Here is a 12,979-nt window from a genome sequence, read left to right as displayed (position 1 = left end):
AGAAGGAAATAGCTTTGCTTTTCATGCATTGTAGGACATAATTTGAGAAAAAATGTCTTATACATCAAATGCCCAGACCTGTAACAAAAGAGAGAAAGTGGTTGATTGTACTACTAGTCTCCGATATCCATCCCCTTGAAGCCAAGCAGAGCCATGTGACTTGCTTTTACTGATGAAATGAGACAGTCTCATGTGTCTCTGCCATGTGAACACCACGTGCTTCCCCTTCTCTTTTCCTTCTGCAGCAGTTATCAGCAGTGCTGCGTCTCCCAGTCAGGCTGATAAAGAGATGCAGCGACCCAGCTGACACCTATGGGCGTGTAGTATGAGAAGGAAACACAAACAACAACAACAACAACAACAACAACAACAACTTTGGTGTTTTAAGCATTAGAGTGACAGTGAAAAAGTGGTTTTTGGATGTAAATTTTTATTTTTGCATGTGGAGTCTGAGTCCAAATGTGTTATCAGACCCTTCTGTGGTCTTCCTGTGATCTGGGCCAAGTCACTATGTACAAAAACAAACCACACTGGTTTCCAGTCCCCCCAAAAGTCAGAGAGGGGGGAGGTAGAACTGGTGCAGCTGTGGCAACAACCTTATTGTTAGGGAACAAGGGTATCTAATTTATAAGTGCCTAGGAAGTTTGAGTATGAAAAAAAGCAGCTATGCATACCACGGCAGGGAGTTTGTCATTTAGTAGGAAACCATTCTTGCCTGCATTTGATTAGTTATTTTGTCTTCAAAAATCTGGATGCAAACTCAACTTTCTCTTTTTTACTAATTTAACTAGAATGACTGAGTTCTAGAGTCTAGATTTAATGCTACAGTGAGCCAAGTTGTTTTAATCATCAGGGGACCTAGCATTCAACCCTTTCCAGCCCACAGATTATGGGTGGGCCTATGATGGAGAATATCTAAGTGTTCTTCTTAGTAAGCATTAATCACACCCCCATTGCTCTCTGTGAAAAACTTGCCAGGAGCCCAAGCCAATATTTAGAGTATTGATATTAATTCTGTCCTTCTCTCTCTCTAAGGTGGTATACAGTAACTTCTAAGATCAAATTGTTAGACAAGCAAAAACATTTTCAGATTTCCGATAATTTTATCTTTCATTTTATGCCAAAGATATAAATTTACATCCAGCATTGGCTACAATCACATGGCCCTTCACAGCTACCCAAGCAAGCAGCCAGCAGAAACAGGAAGTTTAATAAAACCCTATACTTCCATAAAATACAGCCTGAAGTGTGTTGTAGACCTGGGCCTCCCCCTACTATACTGATAAACTAATATTTTATTTTCAAAAGTTGCCTATTAATCTAAATATATGGGATTCTTTAAGTGACTAAGGGAAAAGATACTTCCAACAGTTGCAGTCTTTGATAGGAAAATGTATGTGGACATATGTTTTCATCATTAATTGCCATGCTACTTAAAAATAATACCTTTTTATATCAATTTACCAATTTCAAGGAAAGCATAGCTTTTGTATACTGATCTTGATGGTAATGTGCATATTTTGGAATGAACTGTTTCATTTCATCTGTACATTATTGATCATCATGTTTTCTGCTTATCAGAGAGAAATAATTTTTTCACAATTTCACTATGGTCTTTTTATTGAACATATAATTATAAAATTTTCTTAACTGTAATTCCATACTAGAAGTGCTAATTTAGAAACATAATATAATCATGAAATATATGCCAGAGGTTGTAGGCAAAGTTGTAAAGTAAATGCTTTATATTTTATAAAGACTATGCCCTTATTTCTAGAATTTAATTGAACAGGTTTGAAAATAATTTGTAGATAGTCATAAAGAAAAGAATAAATGTGACTAAAAAGTTATAAATGCGAGCAGTGAAGAAATTCAAAAGGAGTATTAGAATTTATTGGTCATAGAAGCTATTTAAAATTTAAATATAGGTTTTGCAGTTTTATAATGTGTGAAAAAAAAGAAGATATTTTCATCCTCTCCTCTTAGAAATTATACAAATAAACAAGAATATGCAAAACCCGAAAACTCACGTTCTATGACACTAAGAGATACTTTTAAATCTGAACCCTGACATACGAAAAAGGCTGCCAAATCTTTTGAAGTAAAACAGGGGCACAAGAAAATGCTGAGGGAGGGCTCCAGAGGCTAAAGGTCTAATTCAAACCTGGCAAAGCCCAACTTCTCTTTGTCTTGGGCAATATAGTTAAATAAATTGTCCAATAACAAAACCTTCCTTAGACAGGCTTTGGTAAGAAGAAAGAGAAGGTGGAACTAAATGAAAAAACAAAAACACAAAGATAAACCATATTGTCAGAAGCAAACCACTGGTGAGGCAGGGTAGAGGAGAAAGAATGCATTTTAAGAAGCCCTGAAATATCAGTCTCTATTAGCTAAGGAGAATGAGTCATTATTACCCACCAACTTGTATTATAAAGAGAATTCTTGGTGGTCTAGAATATAGTCCTAGTCCCTCTTTAACATAACACCCTACAGATAGCTAAGATCAGGAAGAAGTAAACTCATTCAGGATGTTCTCTCACCATTAGGCACTTTTGGTTAAAGAAAGTGTGTTCCAAGTTAATGTCTCTGAAGGATGATGGAGTTGTCAAGAGTTTGGGCTGTAGACTATTCAGTGATGATAATAATAAACAGGATTAATGACTACCCCCATCTGTTCTGTCTCCCCTTAGTGGCTATTCAGATAAGAGAACTGAATAAAGCAGCCACCTTTGTATGATAGCTAACATGCTAAAGCCCTGGCATTGGGTCTGTTTTTGTTTTTTTCTTAGAAGAGTTATGGGACAGACTTCTGGTGACTTCCCTTTTCCCACAAGTGCCACTACAGAACAGGAGGATTATGGTGACTCTGGTACTCAAAAACTTAAGACGAATGTCTTATTTTCAGGGAAACAGGGTAATGTCTTCAAAATAGAATATGAACTATGAAAGAAGAAAAATATTTAAAGATAAAGAGAAGTTTGAAGTAATTCTAGAAGTAGCCTCAGATATGTCTATTTAAGGGCACATATATCATGACCTAGGAAAAACTGACTTAGAACAAATGAACAAAGAAACACATCTTAGTAGAGTTTCTGGACATTAAAAATAAAGAAAAAATTACTTGGGTTTCTAGTAGAAACTGTAATCAGTAAGATGGACCACAAAAAGTTTATAGCAAGAATGAATACTAAAATACAGAGAGGAAATGCTTTCAACAACCTGAAAAAAAGTGAGAATTTTATATCTATCCAAATTTGTTCAAGAATGGGGAGGATAATCCTCTAGAGGAAAACTTTTGGTCAACGAAGAATTGAATGGAGAAAAGAAAAAGTACTGAAATGATGCATTGAATCCATTTACTTGTCAAGCACAAACTTAAAAAGAAAGAGTATATTTTTCAGGATATAAATATTTTAAACACTCACAATGTAACAAGCAATTAAAAGAAAAGACAGATATGCTTAAACAGGAAAATATGTTGTCTCGTGCATAAGAAAATAAATGGAAAATTTGTGTGAAACCACAAAAGACCCCAAATAGCAAAAGCAACCTTGAGAAAGAAGAACAAAGCTGGAACAATCACATTTCCTGATTTGAAACTGTATTACAAAAGTATAGTAACGATATAATTTAAAAAATGGACAGAGCTATGGAAAACAGTTTGGAGGTATCTCAAAAATCTGAAAATGGAACTACCTTATGATCCAGCAATCCCACTCCTAGGTACCTATCCGGAGAAATCCAAAACTCCAATTCAAAAATCTTTATTCGCTCCTATGTTTATTGCAGCACTATACACAATAGCCAAGACCTGGAAACAACCGAAATGTCCATCAGTAGATGACTGGATTAAGAAACTGTGGTATATTTATACAATGGAGTATTACGCAGCCATAAAGAAGAAAGCAATCTTACCATTTGCAACAACATGGATGGACCTAGAGAATATTATGTTAAGTGAAATAAGTCAGAAAGAGAAAGACAAATACCATATGATCTCACTTATATGCGGAATCTAAAGAAAAGAATAAGTGAATGAACTAATCAGAGACAGTTTTGGAAACATGGAGGAAAAACAGAGGGTTGCTAGAAGGGCGGGGGGGTGGGGATAAGGGGAAGGTGAGAGGTTTTGAAAAATAGTCGGTAACCACAAGATGGTCATGGGGGTTTGAAAATTAATTTGGGGAACGTACAGAGGGATAGTGGATGGGGGGAGAGGGGTTCACACAGTGTGAGGGATATAAATGATAAACGTCTAAGTTTTGCTTTGTCTTGTGCACCTGAAACTAATTAAAAAACAAATAAATAAATTTGGAAAAAAAAAATGGACAGAGGAACTGAATAGACATTTTTTTTCAAAGGAGACAAACAAATGGCCAACAGGTACATGGAAACGTGCTTGACATTACTAATCATCAGGAAACCGCAAATTAAAACCACAATGAGCTATCACCTGATACCTATAGAATCACTGTCATTAAGAAGACAAGAGCTGCAAAGTGTTGGCAAAGATGTGGAGAAAAGGAAACCCATGTGCACTGTTGGTGGCAATGTAAGTTACTGCAGCCAATATGGAAAACACTATGTAGTTGCCTCAAAAAATGAATAGAGCTACCATATTATTCAGTAATTCCTTAAGATATAAAGAAATGAAAAGATATTGAAAATATATCTGTACTCCCATGTTCATTGCAGCATTTTTCACAACAGCCGAGACATGTAAACAGCCTAAGTGTCAGTAGATGGATGAATGGATAAAGAAGACGTTCTCTCTCTCTCCCCCCAAACCCCCCCCCCTCTCTCTCTCTCTCTCTCTATATATATATATATATATATATATATATATATATATATGAATATTGTTCAGTCATAAAAAATAAGGAAATCCTACCATTTGTGACAGTATGGATGAATCTTGAGGACATTATGCTAAGTAAAATAAGCCAGAGAAAGACAAGTACTATATGATTTCACTTATATGTGGAATACAAAAAAACGCTGAACTCATAGAGACAGACTTGATTGGTGGTTGCCAGGAGCTGGAGAGTAGAAAAAATGGGGAGATGTTGGTCAAAGTGTACAAACTTCCAGATACAAAATGAATAAGTTCAGGGGAGTTAATGTAGAACATGGTGACTATTGTTAACAATAACTGTATCGTGTACTTGAAAGCCACTAATTGAGTAAATCTTAAATGTTCTCACTACAGATACAAACAAAAGGTTACCATGTGATGTGATGGATGTTAACTAACCTTACTGTGGTGATCATTTAACAATATATATGTATATCAAATTATCATGTTGTACACCTTAAACTTACACAATATTGTATGTCAATTATATCTCAATACAGCTGGAAAAAGCTAAATGAATTGTTTAAAATGCAAAAAAGAAAATAAATAAAAATCAAAACAGGATTACACCATTTTTTATTTGTCAGGTTTACAAAGATCAAAGAGTTTAAAACTATACAATTGGTGAGGATGTGGGGGAAATTGAAACTATCATACACTGTTTTTGGAAGTAGAATTCCTCCAACTTCTGTGGAAAGCAATTGTGCAATAGTTATTTGTAAATTGGTAAGTACATGTAATCTTTGGCCCACCAATTCAATTATTAAGAATTTATTCTGCAAATGTACTGCAATATTTCCAAACTACTTATGTACACGTTTATTCATTTCAGTATTATTGATGATAGCAAAATATTGGAACTATCCTAAATGCCCACCTTTATGGGATTAACTAAATAAGCATTGAAACATACAAGGTATGATAAAAAATTACGGTGAATGCTGCCGCCAAGTGCCATCCAATGGAAAGGCAGGCATCTTCAATATGGAAAATGGCGCATCGAACATTAGTAACAGTGTGTGACAAGTTACAACTTGTTCAGTGCAGTCAGTAGGGTGTGAGCGATGGTTGAGAGAAGGTGTGTTTTATAATGTGCCATAAATCATCCTCCATCATGACAACGCCCCGTGTCATACATTGCTCCTGGTGTATGGCAATTTGTGTCAAATAAAAACATGACGGTGTGTCCTCATCCACATTATTCACTGGATCTGGATCCGTTTGACTTCTGGCTCTTCCCAAAGTCAAAATGACCATGAAAGGTAAATGTTTTGAATTGATTCAGGACATTGAGGCCGCGGTGACAGTGCAACTAAAGACACAAAAGAGGACTTCCAGAACTGCTTCAGAAAGTGGCAAGAATCATGGGATAAGTGTATTTGAAGGAGGGGGATTAATGGCAATGTGTCTTTTACTGTAATAATTTTTTTCATTTAAATATTCACTGTATTTTTGATCACAGCTTGTGTACAGTGAATTACTATGCAGCCATTAAACATAATGAATCATCTTTGTATGCAATGATCTGAAACCATCTCCAAGAATATTGTTAAACAAGGTATAGAATAAACAAGGTCAAGAAATGCATGGCAATGATGCATGAACAACAAAATGAGAAAAATAATAATATAAAAAGACCTATAGAGTATCAAATACAGGATAAACATCTCTGTGAAAAAGAAATTCAATAGACTAAGAGGTCTGAAGACGTGGGCTTATTTGGCTCCAAACTTGGAAGCACATTCCAGGAGATAGCACAGTTTAGCAATTTAGAATGTGGGTTTTGGTATAAGATTACCTGGGTTCAAATGTTAGTGTTTCTGCATGTTAGCTGCATGACTTGGAGCAGGTCTCATAACTTCTCAATGCTATCAATTAAAGATATGGTAAAAGACATACAAATATTAAGCAAAAGCTTCTGTATTAATATTAATATCAGACAAGATAGAATTTAAAGCAAAAAGCATTAGGAATGAAGATATACATCACATGATATGAAAATAATTCCCTGAAGAATGTATATCATGAACTTTTATATACTTAGCAATATAACTTCAAATTATATTCCACAGGCAATAAACAAAGGAATATAGAAGCTTCAAGTAAAGAAATACATATAGCTCTATATCCTTCCAAATAAAAACATGCATTCCTTTCAAGTACATATGGAATATATATTTTTTAAAATGATCATGTGTTAGGCCACTAAGTATATTTCAACAAATTACATGAAATTAATATCATATAGACCATATTTTTCTGACCACAATGCAATTAAATGAGAAATCAACATTAAAAATTCGTCTTAAAGAACTCACATATGTCTGGATTTTAAAATACATTTCATGTGTTAGAAAAATGTTTTAATATAAATAACAATAGAAGTAATTCTATATATAACACTTGAGGGATACAGCAAAATGGGGACATGGTGGCAAAGTAGAGCCTTTACCATATTTAAAATATTTTTAAAACAAAAGGATTTAAAACAGATCAGTTAAATGTTAGGAAGCTAAAAAAAGAAAACAAGAATAAGTGTATATAATCTAAGGAAATAATAAAGATAAGAGCACAAATTAATAAGTAGAAAATAAATAAATAGAGGCTCAATAGGTCTACAAGTTAGAGCTTTGATGAAAAAAATTTAAAAATAGAGAGCACATTAATTAGTCAAAAATATGAAAAACATTAAGAACATACAAAATCAATGGAAAATTGAGATGAAATGGTAATTTTCTACAAAAATATAAATTACCAAAATTGGAGAAGAAATTGAAAACATGAATAAACCAATAACTACTAAAGAAATTTAAAGTTTCCTCTCCAAAAGACACCAACCCACGAAATTTTTATTGGTGCATTTTAACAAACATTCTAAAAATAAATATCTGCTATTTCATATAAATTGTTTATGATAAAAGTTAAAGAAAAAAAGCTTGTTGGCTCAATTTGTAAGGATAATATGCTATTGATACCCAAACTAGGCAAGGAGATTATAAAAAAAGGAAAACAAACCAATACTACAGAACAATTCCTATATGGACATAAAAATAAAAATCCTACATAAAATGTTACAAATTGAATATATCAGTGTATTAAATGTATTAAAAATGTACACACATCATGCTCAAATAGTGTTTATTCTAGGAGTGCAAAGCTGTTTCAATATCAGAAAATCTATCAACCATATTAGTATATAATCAAATCATACATGCAGGAAAAAGTAATATTGACAAATTCATTTATTAACAAATTATTGATTAACAATATTGATTGAGCATCTATGTGCTAAGCATTGCTCTAGGCAATGGGGCTATAATAGATAAATAAACAGAAAATTTCTCTGCCTCTTGGATTTTACATGCAAGTGAATGAATCAGAAAATAATCAGATAGCTATACTGTACGTCTTGATGTAGTAATTGCTATGAAGAAAAACAAATCAGGATAATGAGATAGAATGTGACGAAGAGTGCTATTTTGAGCCTATACCTGGATGAAGTGAGGAAGTGAAACAAACAAAATTCTTGGTGAATGAGCAAATGAGGCAGAGAGAACTGAGTACAAAGGCTCCAAGGTAGGCGTCTGCTTGGACCAACGACGAAGGAGGAACATTTAAGAACATGCTTGGCAGGAGCAATATGATGGATGGAAGTACTGAGCAAAAAATAGGAAATGAGATTGGAGAGATTGCTAGAACCCAGATCATGTGTGATTTTGTATGCCAAAATAAGGATTTTGGATTTTATTTTACATGTGATGGAAAAACCTTAGAGGGTATTCAGAAGAGGAGTGAAAGGATCTGATTTGTCTTTTAAATAACCTCTCTGGCTGTTGTATAGAGAATCATCTATACTAGGGTGAGTATAATTGATATCAAAACCAGTGAAAGGGGAAGACTATTTAAAAGGAAATGGCAGTTCCCCAGGCGTAATGATTTAGTGGCTTGTCCTAGAGTAGTGGCAGTTGTGAGAGTGATTAAATTAATTCATGGACAAAATCTGGTAGCAAATATATTGCTTAGGGTTTTCCAGAAAAAGAGAACCAATAGACTGTATATGTATTTTATTATAAGGGATTGGCTTGCACAGTTATGGAGGCTGACAAGTTCCAAGATGTATAGTTAGCAAGCTAGAGACCCAGGGTAGCCAGTGGTGTAGTTTTAGTCCAAATCCAAAAGCCAGAGAACTGTGAAGGCATATGATACAATTCTAGGATGAAGGATGTGGCCTGAGAGACAGAAGGAGCCAGTGTTTCAGTTTGAGACTAAAGGCAGGAAAACAAAACAAAACAAAAACTTACAAACAAAACAGTGTCCCATCTTGAAGGCAGTCAAGCAGGAAGAGTTCCCTTTGACTCACTGGAAGGTTAGCCTTTTGTTCTTTTCTGGCCTTTAACTGATTGGATGGGGCCACCCACATTAGGGAGGGCAATCTGTTTTACTCATTATACAAATGTTTGTCTCCTTCAGAAACACTGTCACAGATACCCAGAGTAATGTTTGGCCAAAACATCTGAGCACCCCATGACCCAGTCAAGTTGACTCATAAAATTAAACATCACAGCAAACTAGGAATAGTATAGAATACCTATGAAAAACCTACAGATATCACATTTAAAGTTAAATTTTTTTTCTTTTTTTTTGAAGTTAAAATTTTAAGTGTTCCCAGCAGCAAGACAAAGATATCACTATAACCACTTGTAGCCAACAGTGTGTTGAGGGTGTCATCCAATGCAATACAAGAAGAAAAAAATGAAGTACAAAATTTGACAAAGAAACAGTAAAACTGTCCTTATTTGTAAACAATATAATTTTAAACAAAGAAAATCCAAGAGCTTTTCATGCAACTAGAACTAATAAGAAACTTCCATAAGTTTCCTGGACTCAAATCAGCATACAAAAATTATTGTCATTTCAACAAAACAGTAATAACTACCTAGAAAATTAAATAAAAACAAAATGTACAAAATACCTAGTAATAAACCTACTAAGTGATGGTTAAGACCTCTAATAGGAAAGTAAAATATATTTGAAGAACAAATAAGATTTGAATAGAGATATACAGTACCACACTCAAGAACTACAAAGATGTCAATTTCCCTCCAAAATACTCTATAAACGTAATAAAATTCTGACCAAAATCCAAAAGACACTTTATGGAACTTGACAAGCAAATCTTAAAATTAATTTGGAAGCACAAAGAATCAAGAATAGCCAAGATAAATATGAAGAAGAATAAGTTGGGGGGAGGGGGAAATTTGCCTGACCAAATAAATCAAGAATTTATATAGCCATAGAAAATGAGACTTGTGTGGTATTGGCAAAGGAAGAATCAAATAAACCAAAGGAACATAATAGAGAGCCCAGAAACAGATACTTGCATATGTGGAAACTTGAAATAGGACCAAGGTGGCACTACAAATCAATAAGGAAAGGCAGAGCTCTTCAATAAATGGTACTGGGACAATTGGTTAACCATGTGGAAAAAATAAAGTAAAATTGGATCCCATTCTCACACCATATACAAAAATAAATTCCAGATGGATTAAAGATCTAAATGTTGAAATCAGCTTTTGGTTAAAAAAAATATGGAATATCTTCATAACACTTAGATGTGGAAAAATTTCTTAGACAAGACAAAAAGTAGAGCAAAGAATTGGTCAATCTGATGATACCAAGGTAAATTTTTAAAAACCTCTTGTGTTCAACAAGGACACAAAAACAAAGCGAAAAAATAAACCACGGCCTGTGAAAAGATATTCATAACTCATAAAAAATGACAAGGAAATTAATTTTTTTTCTAAGTAACTGGATAGAAGAATGAATGAAGTCCATTAACAGGTAATTCAAAGAAAAAAGTAATCTAAGCAAATAATGAACAAATGAAAAGATGCTCATCTACTAGTAATGAGTTAAATGAAAAAACACAGTAAAATATCATCTCAGATCAGTAAAATTTAAATTACGACCATTCCAAAAGTTGTCCTGGTTGCACAGTACCAGTAACTCTCAGATACTGCAAGCGAGTAAGCATTTGAAACTAAAACTGGAGGAAGTGTTTGAGTTATATATTAGTCAGTATTTGAACAATTATATAGGGTGTGGTACTACAGTGACTTGAAAGGTTTTCTAACTCCAAAACTAGAGTTCTTAAGAAAAACAACACATATATATAAATATATACAATATGTATTTAATATATACATACAAAATATCTATTTAATATATAAAATATACAAGTAAATATAATTTATATATATTATATATAAACATAAATATATATAACATATATAAAATATATATATACACACATATATACATAGACATATATATACACATACATACATACACACATACATTACATACATGTATATACACACGCCCCATACTACTGAGGGATGGTTTCAAGAAATGAAAACTGAATTTTCAATGCAAATACCACAAACAGTCTCTATCTTCTAGCACTTCACCTGGCATTTTTAAGGCCAGAACAATTTCATGTTTGTTTGTTTTTTATCAGCAGCATCTGAATAAATGTTTGATGCATAAATGAATATAGTAATGCTTCCCAAAGTATTCTTTATATTTAAAATATAATTATCCACCATATGTTTCTAGAATGAATGTGGGAGTACTTTTGAAAAACCTGATATATTTTTATGGAAGATGACTTGCTAGAGAATCAGATACTGCAGTTTTCAAATTAAATATATTTCAATTAAAATGATTTAAGCTGGAAGTACCAAAGTCATAAAACAATTTCCTATAATGGCTGTTTCCCTCTCAGTTGGGAATACACTTGGAAGGTGAGGCTTAAACGAAGGACTGTGCAGAAATTTTAGAGTCTGAAAATAAATGAGCTGAACAGATTTCCCATTCCCTCAACTTCTTAAGACAAGCTACAGCTTTCATAAAGTACAAACACAATGCTGGAATTCACTGAGTTGGTTCTTTTTGCTCCTGTTTACTGTGTGGCATCAACTTCAGAAGCTTTATTAAAACAGTTGTGTCAGAGGCCTTGATGAGTTAATGCCCAACTGGGTTTTAAAGTCTTAATTCTTCATTCAAATAGTAATTAAACTCCACAGCTTAACTCAGTTAAGACTTTTTTTCTCCCATTGAACAGGTAGCATGCTTGTCATGGCAGCGGGTTCCTTAGCTCGCTAAGCCCTGATTAAAATATTTTTTACAAACATAATACACAATCACTTGATATTATGTAGGTTGTTTTTTTTTTAATCTCATGGTAAAAATTTAAGAGGAAAATTTTTTTCCACTAATTTAACTCTATCAATTAATTTTACTGAAGATTTATTTCATTGAAAAAGTAATTCATACTACAGAAAATGTGGAAAATACAGAAATGTAGAAAATGAAAATAAATAAAAGACCCATAGGCCCTCACTTAAAGATAACTCCTATTTAAAGTTGATGCATTTCCTTTATTTCCATTTCATCTTTTTTGCATGCACAGTTTTTGGTTTAGGTTTTACATCATTATAACACACCACAGTTATCATCAGTTTTTGTTTGTTGTTTGTTTTGTTTTTAAGAAGTGGTACAAGCTAAAACAAACAAAAAAGCTTTCAGGTCAGTAGAGCTGACTTTTTTTTTTTTTTTTTTTTTGCAGGATCAAATACCATATTTTGCCATGTATAATGCACTCCAGTGTATAATGTGCACCCATTTTTGACCCAAACTTTCAGGGAAAAAAATCTTTTGCTTTAATTTTTAATTCAAATTTTTATTTGGTTACATTTAGGTACTTGTTTTTTTGTATTATAAAGGAATTTTAGCATTGATTTTTTTTTAACATTATGGTACAATAAATTTTATGTGACAAATAATTACAAAACACAACAACAGATACAAGGTACAATAAATTTTATGTACTGGTAACAAATTTATGATATTTACGCATCATAGAAGGCCAAGAACTCTTGGTTGTTGCAAGTTCGTGGGAAGTTGAACAGAACCAATCATCATATTCCAGGGTATTACATTGCATACGGATATTGTTATTGATTTCTAGAGTTACATTTTTAACTCATAAGCATAAATAAAAGAATTAAAACCATCTGTATAGATGTGGGATTAGTACTACCCATGTAAAATGCACATCCT

Source organism: Rhinolophus sinicus, linkage group LG02 (genome assembly GCF_036562045.2).
Source record: "Rhinolophus sinicus isolate RSC01 linkage group LG02, ASM3656204v1, whole genome shotgun sequence".
NCBI lineage: Eukaryota > Metazoa > Chordata > Mammalia > Chiroptera > Rhinolophidae > Rhinolophus > Rhinolophus sinicus.
The sequence above is the reverse complement of the archived record's forward strand: the minus strand, read 5'-3'. Positions refer to the sequence as shown.